We start from the raw sequence: 8,333 nt of genomic DNA, 5'->3' as shown, positions 1-8,333 counted from the left end.
TATTAACATTCCTAGAGTTCGGAGAAGGAGACAGACTGAGAGGGGTAAACTTGCTGCGAGGAAATCTCATGGCGGAACTTCAAGAAGAGATTTGTGAAACAGTCTAAAAAAAAAAAAAAAAAAAAGGTCTTTTTGTCTATAGCAACCAATCACAGCACAGCTTTCATTTTTCACAGTGCTCTTGATACGTGAAAACTGTGTTCTGATTGGTTGCTATGTGCAATGGGGTATTTTCTCTTTTTAAAAAGGAATATCTAAAAGCTTTATTCTAAAAATGCACGGTTTCTGACATAATTAGACGATTAACCCTTTCTATCCAGCGTTTTTGTTTTTTCATTTTCGTTTTCCATTTCCTGCCTTCCCAGAGTCATACGTTTTTTTTCCGTTTAGGCTGAGTTCACATCAGCGTTCAGCCTTTCCGTTCTCCTGCTCCGTTATAAGACGGACTCGGCACAAAACGGAGCCCATAGACTATAATGGAGTCCGTTAGGTTTACACTCAGAAGGTGATTTTGGAGCGGAGGGAAAAATAGCGTGTGCAGGACTTTTGTCTCCTCTTCAAAAATCTTCCTCTGAGCGGAAACCTAATGAATCCCATTATAGTCTATGGGGTCCTTAGGCTAAGGCCTAGTTCACACGAACGTATGGCTTTTATAGTTTTTTGCGGTCCGTTTTCCACGGATCCGTTTCGTTTTTTGAGTTCCGTTGTGTTTCCATTTCCTTTCCGTTCCGTTTTTCGGTATTCCATGTACAGTATACAGTAATTACATAGAAAAAATTGGGCTGGGCATAACATTTTCAATAGATGGTTCAGAAAAAACGCAACGGATACGGAAGACATACGGATGCATTCCCGTATGTGTTACGTTTTTTTTGCGGACCCATTGACTTGAATGGAGCCACGGAACGTGATTTGCGGCCAAATTTAGGACATGTTCTATCTTTCAACGGAACGGAAAAACGGAATTACGGAAACGGAATGCATACGGAGTACATTCTTTTTTTTTTTGCGGAACCATTGAAATGAATGGTTCCATATACGGACCGTATACGGAACCCAAAAAAAACGGCCCTTACACTCGCAAAAAAAACGTTCGTGTGAACTAGGCCTAAGTTGTGTGCCGAATCCGTCCTTTCCATTCTCCTGCTCCTATAACGGAGCAGAATGGAAAGGCTGAACGCTGATGTGAACTGATCCTTAGGCCTAATGGTGTCTTTTGTGGTCCGCAAATTGCAGATCCGCAAAACACGGATGGCGTCTGTTCGCGTTCCGCAATTTGCCTATTCTTGTCCGCAAAGCGCAGAGAAGAATAGGACATGTTATATATATTTTTTTTTGCGGGGCCACGGAACGGAGCAACGGATGCGGGCAGCACACGGAGTGCTCTCCGTATCTTTTGCGGCCCCATTGAAGTGATTGGGTCCGCATCCGAGCCTCCAAAACGGCGGCTCGGATGCAGACCCAAAAAATGGCCGCGTGCATGAGGCCTTACACGGCTGTATGAGGGCTTGCTTTTTGTGGGACAAGTTGTACTTTCCAACGCCACAATTTAATATTGCATATGATGTAGCGGGAAATATGAAAAAAGGAGAAGAACATTTTTGTGGTTTATAGATGAATAACTATATGGCTGTTATTTTGCACACTGTACAGCACTGTCAGTTGCTCGCTTTTTTTTGCCTGTCTGAAAACCTGGCATTTATGACGGAAATCAGCAGGATCACTGCTGGACCTCATTGCAGTCAATGGGGATCTGGCGGTGAAGTAGAGGATCCGGCAACGCTCTGTGCCGGAACAGCCTACTGGATCTCAGAACGAAGATGTAAACAAAGACTAATACTGATTCATAATGCTGTGTAAGGCCTCATGACACGACCGTTGTTTTGGTCCGCATCCGAGCCGCAGTTTGGATGCGGACCCGTTCACTTCAATGGGGCTGCAAAAGATGCGGACAGCTCTTCGTGTGCTATCCGCATCTGTTGCTTCGTTCTGTAGCCCCGCAAAAAAAAATATAACATGTCTTATTCTTGTCCGTTTTGCGGACAAGAATAGGCATTTCTACAATGGGCCGCCTATTCCGTTCCACAAATTGCGGAAGGTACACGTGCGGCTTCCGTTTTTTGCAGGTCCGCAGTTTGCGGACTGCAAAAAACTGAACGGTCGTGTGCATGAGGCCTAAGGCTGCTTTCACACAGCCTGCCAAATCCGTACTATCGCTTGCACACGTGTGCTAAGATAAGTCCACTGGGTCATTCACTATAATGGGGACCAGTCAGAGATCCGTCCGCAGCACGGCAAACAGGCAGAGAGCGGCCGGACAAAGACCGCAGTGTGCAGCTTTTTTGTGTGTAGTTTTTATTGGTACCATTTTGGAGTGTGTATGACTTTGTGATCACTTTTTATTAAATTTTTTGGGGGAGGTGAAGCAGCACGGTAAAAAAAATGTCAAATCGATCATTATCATTTTTTTTTCTGCTACAGCATTCACAATATGTGATAAATATGTTTATATTTTTATAGTACAGGCATTTTGGGACACGGCTATGACTACCGTATGATCCTTATTTTTTATTGTTAGTTTTTTTTATAGTGCTGGGATGTAAATTTTAATATATTTTTTTAAAAACTTGTTTTTCACTTTTTTTTTCATTTTTTTTAATTAAGCCCCCTTAGGGGCTTTTGACATGAGATCCTAAAGCTTCATTCACACGTTAGTGTTTTGGTCAGTGATTTCCATGACCCTGGGTTCACACCTGAGCGTTCTGAAAGGAGCGCTCTGTATGCACGATTGTACCGGCGTTTACAATTGTTCATACAGAGACAAGCGAACGCCCATTGTCGCGCGTTCCCGAAAGTCTATGTATGGGAACGCGCGACAAAACGCCCCAAAGAAGCTCAAGTGTGAACCAGGGCCACAGGGAAGCATTGGTTTTCATGTGTTGAGCGTTTTACAGCGCGTTTGAACGCGCTGTAAAACGCTCAGGTGTGAACCCAGCGTAAGTGATTGTGAGCCAAAACCAGGATTGGAGCTTCCACAGACATAAGGTGTAAGGGAAAGATCTGCATTTCTGAGTTTCTACTGTAGGGGTGCATCAAGAGGTCTTCAAATGCAACATTGCAACTTAAAATTATCCCAGTGAAATCTGCTGTCCAAAAACCATACGGTGCTCCTTCCCTGCTGAGCCCTCCGTTGTGCCAATACAGCAGCTTATGGCCACATGTGGGGTGTTTCTGTAACCTGCAGAATCAGGGTAATAAATATTGAGTTTTGTTTGACAGTTGCCGTTTATTTACTTGGATTCCTTCTTAGCTGCTATTACTCAAACAGCTCAAGTAGAGCTTTCACATTTTTCTAGGTATTATCTGAGAATCTATACCCTGAAGCAACTTCTCGACGTGTGCACGCGGTCAGTTAATGAGGTCACATAGGATCGCAGATACAGAGGGAAAGAAAGAAGAAGGTGCGCAGCGTATAGTGAGTAAATCCACTGACCGGGGGTATACTAGAGAAAAGGTAGAGAGGGAAATGGAAACGATAAAGGATGAGGGTGAGATGAGACAGAAAAAAGAAAATAAAGGAAAAGATTGATTTGTCGTTTCTCTGGTTTATGATAAGCATTCTGCATTGATTGAAGAGAATCTGTCAGAAGGCCCAGGGCCATAGCTAAAGGCTACATGCACACAAACGTTGTTTGTTTCCGTGTCCGTTCCGTTTTTTTTTGGATAGGATGCGGACCCATTCATTTCAATGGGTCCACAAAAAATGTGGACAGCACACCGTGTGCTGTCTGCATCAGTATGTCTGTTCCATAGCCCTGCAAAAAAATAGTACATGTCCTATTCTTGTCTGTTTTAGGCATTGTTACAATGAATCCGCAAAAAAAAACAGATGGCATACGGATGTATATAAACCCTTGCGTTGACTCGGATCAGTAATTTGAATGTCGATAAGCACCCCCATTCCTTTGCTGTGCGCCTGCAAACCTGCCATGGAAAGGAGAGGACTCTTGTCCATGCACACATAATAGAGAGGACTCTAGGAAACATAGCGGGGGAATGGGGGTTAGTATAGACATACACATTACTGATCTGGAGTCAGCAACAGGTGTTCTACACATCTATTACTGTACTTAACATGGCTTGCTGGAGGTGACAGATTCCCTTTAAGACAACAGTTCAGGCAACATTTAGTTGCGCCGCAATCTGCGACTTTTCTCCGCTCACACCAGGTCTAAAAATGGGTCTTAATCAGCATTGATCGAGCACCAAAGTGCTCGGGTCGAACACCTCGGGATGCTCGGGTGCTCTACCAAGAACCCGAGCACAATAGAAGTCAATGGGAGAACCCGAGCATTAAACCAGGCACCCCCTGCTCTGAAGAGTGTGTCTGGTTCATAGGGAAAGGTCAGAAATTGATGGAAACACCACCAAAATGGTCCAGGAGCAACATTGAGGAGGATGTCTGGACGCATCTTGGACTCCCAGGTCGCTGCTTGAAACAATGTTGTCCGAGTAGTACACCACTTTTACAGACTGAAAATAATACGTACAAAACCGAAGATAAAATCGATTTTAGAGGAAATTTTTTTAGGAAATATGCTTTCCTGTATATTTACTTGTATATAAAGTGCAAGTGCTGCCAAAAATTACAAGGAAGAGGGCACTCCGATACAACCTGTATATCACATAATGGAGGGCCTCATTCACATTGTGGTACAATGTTCAGGTAGTGGGACTCCTACACTCATAAAGCCTATGCACTAAGTGAAAGGGCTTCCAAAAATTACAAGGAACCGGCACTCCAATACACCCTTTATTACACATAAAGGAGGGCATCATACACCTTGAAAAATTATGATTGGTGGCCTGCTGGTAGCCCTCAAAAACATAAGGAGCAAGCGCCTGCTGGTGACCCTATAAAAGATTATGGGCGAGGGCCTGCTGCTGAGCTGACCATCTAAAACATTAGGGGTGAGGGTCTGCTGCAGAGCTGACTCTCAAACATTAGGGGCGAGTGCCTGCTGCTGAGCTGACCATTGAAAGAAATATGGGCGAGTGCCTGCTGCTTAGCTAACCATTGAAAAAATGATAGACGAGGGCCTGCTGGTGAGCTGACTCTGTAAAACATTATGGTTGAGGGCCTGCTGGTGAGCTGACCCTCAAAAACATTATATTCGAGGGCCTGCTGGTGAGCTGACCCTCTAAAAGATTGTAGGTGAGGGCCTGCTGGTGAGCTGACCCTCTAAAACATTATATGCGAGGGCCTGCAGGTGAGCTGACCCTTTACAACATTAGGAGTGAGGGCACACTAATAAGCATGTTGACATGATGGAAGGCAGGAGGACGAGAAAAGGAAGATTGAACCATATACCCTTTTTTGTGCTGGAAGGGGTGCATGGGAATACAGTGTATTTAGTACATTATAAAAAAACACATTTAAAGGGCCTTTATGTTCAGCCTCTTTCCTCTGGTGGAGTAGAGAAGTCAGGGGCAATCCAGGTTTTGTTGATTTTTGTAAGAGTCAACCTGTCAGCATTTTCAGTTGACAGGCGGATGCACTTATCAGTTATTATTCCCCCAGCAGCACTAAATACAGGCTCTGACAAAACACTGGTGGCAGGGCAGACTAGCACCTCCAAGGAGTAGAGAGCCAGTTCGTGCCACGTGTCCAGATTGGACACCCAGTAGTTGTAAGGCACAGAGAGATCATTGAGGACGCTGACACAGTTTGCTACTTACTCCTTCACCATCTTCAAAAATATTTCCCTCCTTATGACACTTGGCCATGCATCAGGGTGAGGGTGCTGGCGGGGTGTCATGAAACTGTCCCAAGCTTTGGAGAGTGTTGCCCTGCCTCTGTTGGAACTGCTGTGTGTTCCCCTCGTCTCCCCTCCTCAGTTGCCCAAGGAACTACGTACTCTGCTGCCAGCCTTGTCAGCTGGAAATTTTTGGAGCAATTTTTCCACAAGGACCTTCTGATATTGCACCATTTTGCTTGTCCTCTCCACCACAGGAATGAGAGATGAGAAGTTCTCTTTGTAGCAGGGGTGGAGACGGGTGAACAACCAGTAATTGGTATTGTCCAAAATGCGTAAAACGTGTGGGTCACAGGAAAGGCAGCCTAACATAAAGTCAGCCATGTTTGCCAGAGTCCCAACAGGCAAAACTTTGCTGTCGTCATCAGGAGGATCACTCTCAATCTCATCATTCTCTTCCCCCTCTTCTGCCCATCCACGCTGAACAGATGGAATAAACCTGCTGTGGGTACTACCCTCTGTAGCAACCGTCTTCTACTCTTCCTCCTCATCATCATCCAATTTGCGCTAAGAAGACGAACTAAGGGTGGTCTGGTTATCACCCTGTTTAATTTTTCCCCCCATTTCCACATGCAAAGCATCGGCCTTAATTGTGAGCAGTGAGCGTTGAGTAGACACAAAAGTGGGATGGTGACGCTGATAATAGCGTTATCACCGCTCACCATCTGTGTTGATTCCTCAAAGTTGATTAAAACCTCACAGAGGTCAGACATTCTTGCCCACTCGTTGCTTGTGAATAGCGGAAGCTGACTGGAAAGGCGACGACCATGTTGCAGCTGATATTCCACTACTGCCCTCTGCTGCTCACAAAGCCTGGCCAACATGTGGAACGTCGAGTTTCTACGCGTGGTCATGACGCACAACAGTCGGTAAGCTGGCAATTGTAAGCGCTGCTGCCGCGTCGACAAGCCGGGGGAAGCTGTTGATGACTTGTGGAAATGGGCACACACACAGCACACCTTCACCAGTAGCTCAGGCAAATTGTGGTAGGTATTGGATGTGTGTGAGCTTCCCAAGCTCCAAAGCCGCCACCAAGTTATGCCCATTATCAGACACAACCATGCCTGGTTCTAGGTTGAGTGGCGAGAGCCACAGCTCAGTTTGGTCTCTTATCCCCTGCCACAGCTCTGCGGCGGTGTGCTGTTTGTCACCTAAGCAGATCAGCTTAAGCACGGACTGTTGATGCTTCCCCACTGCAGTGCTACACTGCTTCTGGCTACCGACTGGTGGCTGAACGGTGCTGAAAGAGGATAATTCTGAGGTGGAAGTGGAGGTGGAGCCACTAACGTAGGTGGTGGCGGAAACCCTGATGGAATTAGGGCCTGCAATCCTTGGTGTCAGTAGCACCTGTGCCATCCAAGGGTATGACTCACTCCCGTCCCCCACAATGTTCACCCAGTGTGCCGTTAGGGAAATGTAGCATCCCTGGCCGAAAGTACTTGTCCATGTGTCAGTGGTTAAGTGGACCTTCCCAGTAACTGGGTCAGGGTACAGGTGATATTACGGGACACATGCTGGTGTAAGGCGGGCACAGCACACCGTGAAAAATAGTGGCGGCTGGGGACTGTGTAACGAGGGATGGCCGCCAACTTCAGGCTGTGGAAGGTCTCAGTGTCCACAAGCCTAAATGGCAACATTTCCAGGGCCAGTAATTTGGAAAGTTGTGCATTTAGTGCTATGGCCTGTGGGTGGGTGGCTGGGTATTTGCGCTTGCATTCAAATGCTTGGGGTAAGAACATTTGTACGATGCGCTGGGACACGGAAGTGGATGTGGTCACTTATGGTGCTTGCAAAGGTCCAGGTACAGGATGGAAGGTATCCGGGCCTGTGTCTTCGACAGGGGATTGGCCAGCACGTAACACAGGGGAAGAGGAGGCAGTGGTGTGACCCGGAGACACAGATTGTGGACATAGGCGTTCGGCCCAACTATTATGGTGCTTTGATGCCATGTGGCGGATCATGCTGGTGGTGGTGAGGTTGCTAGTGTTTACGCCCCTGCTCATTTTTGTATGGCACAGGTTGCAAATTACAATTCTTTAGTCATCTGCAATTTCCTCAAAAAAGCGCCAGACTGCGGAAAACCTACCCCTTGGCAAGGGAGAATTCCGCAAGGGTGTACTCCGGGGAACAGTTGTGGGCCTGTTTGGTGTGGCTCGCCTTCTCCCTTTTGCCACCCCACTGCCTCTTGCAGCTTGTTGCGGTGCTGCGGATCCCTCCCTCTCTGTACTGCTTTCCTTGCTCGGCTTTCCAACTTCCCAGGTTTGGTCAGTGACTTCATCGTCCACCACCTCCTCTTCCACCTCCTCACTCTGCTCATCCACCTGACTTGTTGACCTAACAACAACCTCAGTTATTGACAACTGTGTCTCATCCTCATCATCAACCTCTTCAGACACTAATTGCCTTTGACTTATTGGCAACTGTGTCTCATCATTATCATCCACCTCGTGAAACACTAAATGCCGTTTCCCACCGTCATCTTCTTGTCTCTGTGGATGCTCAAGAGTTTGGGAATCA

Source organism: Bufo gargarizans, chromosome 2 (assembly GCF_014858855.1).
Source record: "Bufo gargarizans isolate SCDJY-AF-19 chromosome 2, ASM1485885v1, whole genome shotgun sequence".
In the NCBI taxonomy this organism is placed as follows: Eukaryota; Metazoa; Chordata; class Amphibia; order Anura; family Bufonidae; genus Bufo; species Bufo gargarizans.
The sequence above is the reverse complement of the archived record's forward strand: the minus strand, read 5'-3'. Positions refer to the sequence as shown.